This window comes from Octodon degus, unplaced genomic scaffold (genome assembly GCF_000260255.1).
Source record: "Octodon degus isolate 3935 unplaced genomic scaffold, OctDeg1.0 scaffold00017, whole genome shotgun sequence".
Classification (NCBI taxonomy): Eukaryota; Metazoa; Chordata; class Mammalia; order Rodentia; family Octodontidae; genus Octodon; species Octodon degus.
Window position 1 is genome coordinate 20,729,338 of NW_004524593.1, and position 7,350 is coordinate 20,736,687.

At 46.7% G+C, this 7,350-nt stretch overlaps 1 long non-coding RNA gene across 1 annotated transcript; it reads right to left on the reverse strand.

Moving 5' to 3' along the window:
• Positions 1-4,671: 4,671 nt before the first annotated feature.
• Positions 4,672-5,259, reverse strand: LOC111815507. The gene is made up of 2 exons (XR_002820189.1): positions 5,130-5,259; positions 4,672-4,925 (listed from the first exon to the last, which is right to left on the reverse strand). It is a non-coding gene; the product is annotated as an uncharacterized LOC111815507 (long non-coding RNA).
• Positions 5,260-7,350: the final 2,091 nt, after the last annotated feature.

Below are 7,350 nucleotides of genomic sequence, written 5' to 3' on the forward strand. Positions count from 1 at the left end.
TCAACTAAGTTCCACATATAGAATTTATTTGGTCCTTATTTAGAGAGTTTCTAAAACTTTAAAAAAAATATAACCTAATGAGAGATTTTTGAATGCAAATGCATAATGATATTACATAAAACATTATCAGATGAGATAAAGACACAGGGTTCGACCAGGCATGGTGACACTGGCCCGTAAGCCCCATACTCTGGAGGCTGAGGAAGGAAGATTGCTAGGCGTTTGTGGCCAGCCTGCACTTCAGAGCGCGTTTAAAACCAGTCTGGAAGAAACAGTGAGAACTTGTCTCAAAAACTCAAACAACATCCTGGACAACAGAGGACAGGCAGGAGGCACCACAGTTCCTGACTTGAAATTATACTACGAAGATACTGTGATAAAATCAGTATGGTACTGGCATAAAGACATTCCTGAGGATCAATGGAACAGATTAGAAGATGTAGACACAACTACAAGCACACTCAGCCACCTTATCTTTGACAAAGAGGCAAAACGTGTTCACTGGAAGAAAGATAGCCTCTTTAATAAAAGATGCTGGAAATACTGGCTTTCCACATTCTGAAGGCTTAAAATAGACCCACGCCTATCACCAAGCACAAAACTGCAGTCAAAAAAGATCAAAGATTTAAATATTAAAACAGAAACACTAAATCTTCTGGAAGAGAAAGCAAGTAGAAATCTTAAGAACATAGGGATAAGTAGAGTTCATGAACAAAATCAAACTGCATGAGAATACTCCAAAGAATCAACAACTGGAATCTCATCTTTTTGAAAAATTTCTGCATGTCAAAAGAAATCACCAACAGAGTAAAAGTAAAACCCATGAAGGGGGAAAGAATTATAGCGCACTGACCATCAGACAAAGGACTCCTATGTAGAACATACAAAGAATTAAAAGAAAAGGTAGACCTCCAAATTTCAAAGATCCAATCCAAAAATAGGCATCTGAGATGAATATACACCTCACAAATGAAGAGATACAAATGGAAAATAAACATATGAAAAGATGTTTAACATCATTGATCATTCAAGAGATGTAAATTTATACAATGCTGAGGGCCAGCCAAATAGCTCAGCAGATTAAAGCACTTGCAAGCAGGCACAGGAGCCAGGGATTCGAGCCCCAGGCCTGCTATGCTGAGCCCTCCCCCAGGGTATGCTGAGACAGCAATTGAGACTGGGCATGGTGGTGCACGCCTATAATCCCAGCTCTTTGGAGGCTGTAAACAAGCGGATCACTACAAGTCCAATCTAGTAGTGAGACCCTGAATACCCTGTAGGCCCTTCCCTAAAATACAAAAAAAAAAAAAATGCTGAGATGCCAACTTATGCCAGAAAGAATGGTGATCATAAAGAAGTCAACCATAACAAAACAAATGCTGGAGAGGCTGTGGGGAAAAGTAACCTTCACCACTGCTGGTGGGAGTACAGGTTGGTACAACCACTATGGAAATCACTATGGAGATTCCTCAAAAATCTAGGATTAGCAATCCCATTCAAGCCAGCTATTCCCCCTGAGGTATTTTTCCAAAAGAACTGAAATCATCATACCACAGTGATATATGTGCACCCATGTGTACAGCAGCATAATTTGTCATAGCTAAATCCTGGAAATGACTGAAATGTCCATCCACTGAGGAATGGATAAAAAAGATGTGGTGTCTTTACACATTGGAATACTCTTCAGCTATAAAAAAGACAAAGTCCAGGTTTTTGTAGATCATTGAATGCAGCTAGAGACTATATTAGTAACTGAAATAAATCAGACCCACGTACGCAAACACTGTGTTGCTTCACTAGTGTGAGAACCTGGAAGAGTAATTAAAATCTAAAAGGTACAACAGACACCGTGCAAGGGAAAGAAACTGTTGAGTGGGAAGAAAAAAGTGGTATTAGAAAAGGACAAATGAAGGGAGGGAAAAATATTTAGTTATATATGCAGAATAATTTGGATAATTACATTATTGATTTTCGCTGGTTTTTTGAATGGCGCAGTTAATGCTTAAAATTTTTTTAACTCTGATTTTCTTTTCCTGTTTTGAATTTCTTACAAATTCTTTGTTATGGTTTTGTTTTTCTTTACATGAGTCACATTTATATCTGGTAATCTCAACAACCAATTTGAAGATGGTATCATGTAATACAGTAATCACTGTTGGATTCCTATTACTTTGTTTACTGAGATTTTGTATTGTTTTTAATCACTATATTTTGAATTCTTTTTTTAAAAAAAGCCTCAAACAATAAAGGGTTTATTTTTTAAAGATTACGGACATAGCGAGAGGTGAAATCCGTAGACGAGGAGATGCCAGCAGTTCTAGGCTCAGCTGAGCCGTGACTCCACAGAGCAGGCATGCAGTGCCCAATAAGGACGGCTCTGAGCCCACAGCAGAGCGCTGACCAGCCTGGGAGGAGGGAAGGGCTGACTCTGCGCCTCGCAGCAAGCAGGAGGTAATGGGAAGAGCTCACGCACGTGAAACAGCCAGGCACAGGGTGGCGAGCGCCCCACACTCACACTGTGAAGCAGATGGGCAAAGAAAAACCCACTGCATGGGTGCAGTGGACTAGTGACCTGCGGAGGCTGCAGATGGGCAGGCGGCTGGCAGCTGCATGGGGGGGACACCGGGACACTAGTTCAGGAGTCCTTCAATGCCCTGCAGCACAGTGTGGTGCCTGCAGTTTGCAGCAGTCTACAAGCCTTATGAAGCACTAGAGGAGCCCTTAGTGTCTTCCTTCTTCCCTCCCTCCCTCCCTCCCTCCCTCTCTTCCTTCTTTCCTTCCTCCCTTCTTTCCCTCCATCTTATTTCAGTGGCTACTCCCTTCACTTCCTCAGGACAATATTCTCTTTACTTGAGGGACACAGACTAAACACTTTTGCAATTGAATAGTCAGGTTGGTTCATAGAGAAGAGAGGGCGCCCTGGGTCTCCCTGTCCACCTGGCTCTGCCCAAAAAGAAATTTACTTTGGCGAAGGCTCATCTGCCTAGGCCACAGACGCAGTCACACAATGCTCCCTCCTGCCCAGAGCTCCCTCCTGAGTCATCCCGGTGACATGGGACAGGGCTGGTCACCATTCAGGAATGCAGGTCCCTGTGCCTCCTTGTGGTGGGCTTGCCATGGCAGCCCCCACCATGTGGGACAGCCCGTGTCTGGGCACCCCCTCTTCCTCTCCCTGCAGCCTCTCCCCTAGAGGCTGGCTGACTCAGCCCTGACCAGCTCTCCCTCTCCCTCCCAGCTCACAGGGCCCAGCCTGAGGGGGCGGCCGTGTGTCTCGGGGAGGCCACCTCAGCTGGGTTGTCTGTGTCCCCAACGTCAGTCACCTGGTAGCTCTGGAAGAGCACTGGGGTATCTGGTGCATGACTAGAGGGAAGTTCTGTGACTAAAGAAGGGCTTTAGTTCTGACCTTGAGGACTGACCCACAAGGAGAATGAGCTGCCCTCAGCTCCCAAAGCCAGAGTCCTTCTCTCTCAGCTGGAATTTAGAGAACTCTGCACTGGCCAGCTGTGAGCGACACCTGCCCCACACACAAAATAGCCCACTTCAGGAGCCGTGAGGAGGAGTTATTAAAATAATCATGAATGATTTCCTCAGTGTTTGGACTGAAAACATGAACAGATGGCCAACTTAACACCTAAATGATCGATGCTTCACTTGGTGAACAGCTTTTACTTCTGTTTCCTCTTGTGGGTCAGGCAATCCACAGCCCCTTAAAGTCAAACCACCTTGTATTCAGCAACCAGACCCATATTTGTTGAGGGCTTTTGTGTGTGTAAAACGCTGTGCAGTGCCAAGGGGATTCGGAAGGCACAGTAGTAACACCGAGGGTGCTGCGGATTAAGCTCCGCCTTCATGGTGCTCTGTTCTGTCACTTTAATGATTCTTACAATTTGCTATGATGAACCTATTTCAAGATCGGTTTGTCACTTCATAGAATCTTGTCATCTGGTGGCACTGTAGGAAGTTTGTTCCATTGCTTACAGAGAAGCTGAAGAAATAATACCATGCCCCGCCCTGCACCGGCACCTCGGTCCTTTGGATGCGGAAACTATGAGCCACAAAGGTGCGTTGTCCCCAACACCCAGCCAGGAGTCCCCAGCTGCCTCCTGTCTACACAGTCAGGAAGATACTGTAATCTGAGGTCCACACCCCAGCTGCAGGCATGGGATGGACCCTCTTTCTCTCTCCTTGGTGTGTGCATGGAGAAAGGATATTATGGTTTGTGTCCAGATGTCCCCGCAAAGCCTCAGGGGGTCATAGGTGGGACTTTTCCCAGGTGACTGGGCCTCAGGTGTGTGGTTACTAAATTATCACACTGGCTGGTTTGATATGGTCTGGGTGTGGACAATGGGCAGCCCGCCCTGGGTGTGAGTGTGCCCTCCCTGAGCTGCGCAGCCTGGGTAGAGTACAAGGGACGGAAAGGGAACTGTAGCTGCCACCCGCTTGCTGCTTTCTCCATATCCAGCTGCCTCGCTGCCTTCCTGCCTTCTGCCTGCCATGAACTGTTTCTGCTCCACGATGCCCCTCTGCATGCTCTTTCCACCCTGCCTTGCAGCCAGCCAGCTGCAAACTAGAACTTCCACAAACCGTGAGCTGCCTTAAATCTTTCCTCCTCTAACTCCGGGCATTGGGCATTTTGTCTCAGCAAGGAGAGAAGGAACTGAAACACAGGGCTGAGAGGACACACTTAATTTATAGCTTGGAAGCCTGTGTCTTTCCCAAGTATCAGAAAATACTACCTTGCCTCCACACACACACAACAGCCATCTCGGAACCGTTCTTCACAGAGTCCCCAACACACACCTGTTCGTCATAGAAGGGAAAAATCAAAGCAGATGCTGCTTAAGCCCCTTTTCTTTTCCAGGGTCCTCTGTTGGGAAATTCTACCAGGGTGCTGTTCTGCAATCTCTCCAGCTGCGGCCTTTCATCTGTGGAAGACAGGGGACATCTCAGCAGGCAAAGCCATAAATACCTCCCAAATCCTCCATGATAACTCTGCACTGAGGAATGCCCCGCTGCTCTGTGCAAAGGGAAAGGGCGGAGGCGTTCGGTGCCGGTAGCCTCGGAATTCCAGTCCCCCGGCCCTGGGGCCTCAGAGACTGCAGGAAGAGCAGCCCGGATTATCCCCTCACCTGGGGCTTTAGCGCCGACTTTTCCCGATGGGCCCCGCGCTGCACTTAGGCAGAACGCAAAGCAGATGAGTCTGTCCAAGGTTCAGCTGCAGAAGTGCTTCTCAGGCAAACCGCAGGATGCTTTCATAGACCACAGCCTGCAAGAAAGAAGCGAGTCCAGTAAACAAAAAGTTAAAATGAAGCCTTTCAGCTCTGTGCATGAATTTGAAACAACTTCATCCCTGACTCATGTCCTAGTTTATTTTTGATCTTGGGAAACCCTGTCCCTATACTGTGATTTCTTTTTTAATAGCAAGTTTCCATTTGTAGCCATTAGTTAGTCTTTCCACAAAACTGAGCTTCTGGAAAGGATTGAGGAGGGACAGAATATTCCTGGGCCAGCAGGGACCGCGGGGAAGGCTTCGGCCGGGAAGACTTCCTGCTGGTTTACTCAGTCCAGTAGGAACTAGATTACTCTGTGTGTTTCTCTTGTTCTCTCTCACGCATGTTATTCAAGTGGAAAAAATAAACAAACAAGTAGACTGCTGCCCTAAGGGAAAAGTGTGAAAACAAAAATTATTTTGCTGGGAACTACACTTATCTTCACCTGCTGTAGGACACAGCTTTAACGTGCTTGGTTTTTGTTTGTATCACTTTTTTTTTTTCAGAAAAAGATAACCCTTCATGACCTGGCAAGGCGGGATATGACATGAACAATAAAATAACCAGAAACTGGAGAACGAGACATCGACCCTTACCTCAGTTCTGCCGCTTCCACGGCCCTCTTGGGCATGCCACGCAGCAGCTACCCAGAGGAGGAAGCAGGTGAAGCTGGAAGACCAACAAAGGTCCCTGGCAGCCTCAGCGCCAGCATCAAAGAAGCCGCGAGCATCTGCTGGGTTATGCTGAGGTCCCAGGGAGCCATCTGTGCAGGAAACCAAGCTCCTCCACCAGGTCACCTCCAGCAGCCAAGTCCCCTTTTCCTGTCCTGCCACAGAATGGATGGATGACATGCACTTCTCTATGACCTTGGAATTACCACAGAGCGCCCGGCTCTGATGGAGGGCTTGGGTCCTCTCAGTGAGGACCGTGTTGCTGGCACGACTCCGTCCTCTTTTAACAAAGGACTTTGTCCCTGGCCAGGAACCCCGTGCTTTGATCCTGGGTTCTGGGTCTCTCAGGTGCTAGGTGGAGTGCTTTCCTGCGCTGGCCCTTAAAGTCCTACCACCGAGGCCACGGAGGAAAATGTGGCCACCCAGCCTCCTGGAGGCAGAATCCCCCAGGCTGACTCTGCCACAGAGCTGATTCAGCGGCTGCTCAGACTGTCACCAGAGGTGACTGGCTGCAGCGCGAGTCACAGGAAACCTTTTGGCCTCTGCTCAGTTATTTATAGAAGAGTTTATAGGATTCTTCCACAACTCAAGGGAGGAAAATCAAACAAATGTCACCTCCTATTATCGTGGCAACTAAGTTCCACTCTGGAAATAGAAGTTGGAACTGTCACCCATTAACTAGCAAGCCAGCCCCTGGGTGTATTTCTATTTTAGCAACACTTTTATACTTTAAAAAAAAATCCTTCCAATTTTAACTCCCCCCTGGAATCATTCCTGATTAGGTCCATCTCATGTGTAGTCCTTTATACCTCTTTGCTTTGGACTAATGCTTTAATAATGGATTTCCAGGGTATAGAATTGAATTACTCATAATTCTCTTTCCATACCCCACCCCTCTTACACTAATGCAAAGCTACCGTGTGCCAGGCATTGTTCTCGGAATGTGAATCTTTAGAACAACTCTAAGGCATACGTTCTGTTCTTAATCCCATTTAACAAATCAAAGGACTTGATTTATGACATGCTTTCATGGCCACTGCATGACTTTATTTCATATTTGTCTCATTTTCTTCATTGGCTTATTACTTTGCAAGCAATAAAAACCCACGACCCCACCTGGGAACTAGAGCACAGCCAATGCCTACATCTAACGGTGCAGTCTTCCCTGCCTCGAGACACACACTGCTCACCAGACACACAGAATTTCATGTTCATGGTTTTTTTTTTTTTCTTGCTGGTTTTTAAAGTCACATCAGAACAGCTGAGCATGATGGTATACACCTGTCATCCCAGCACTGGGGAGGCTGAGGTAGGAGGATGGCCACAAGCTTAAGGACAGCCGGAACGACGTATCAGGAGCTTGTCTTGAAAAAAACAAAACAAAAAGTTTTCAGAATATATATATAATA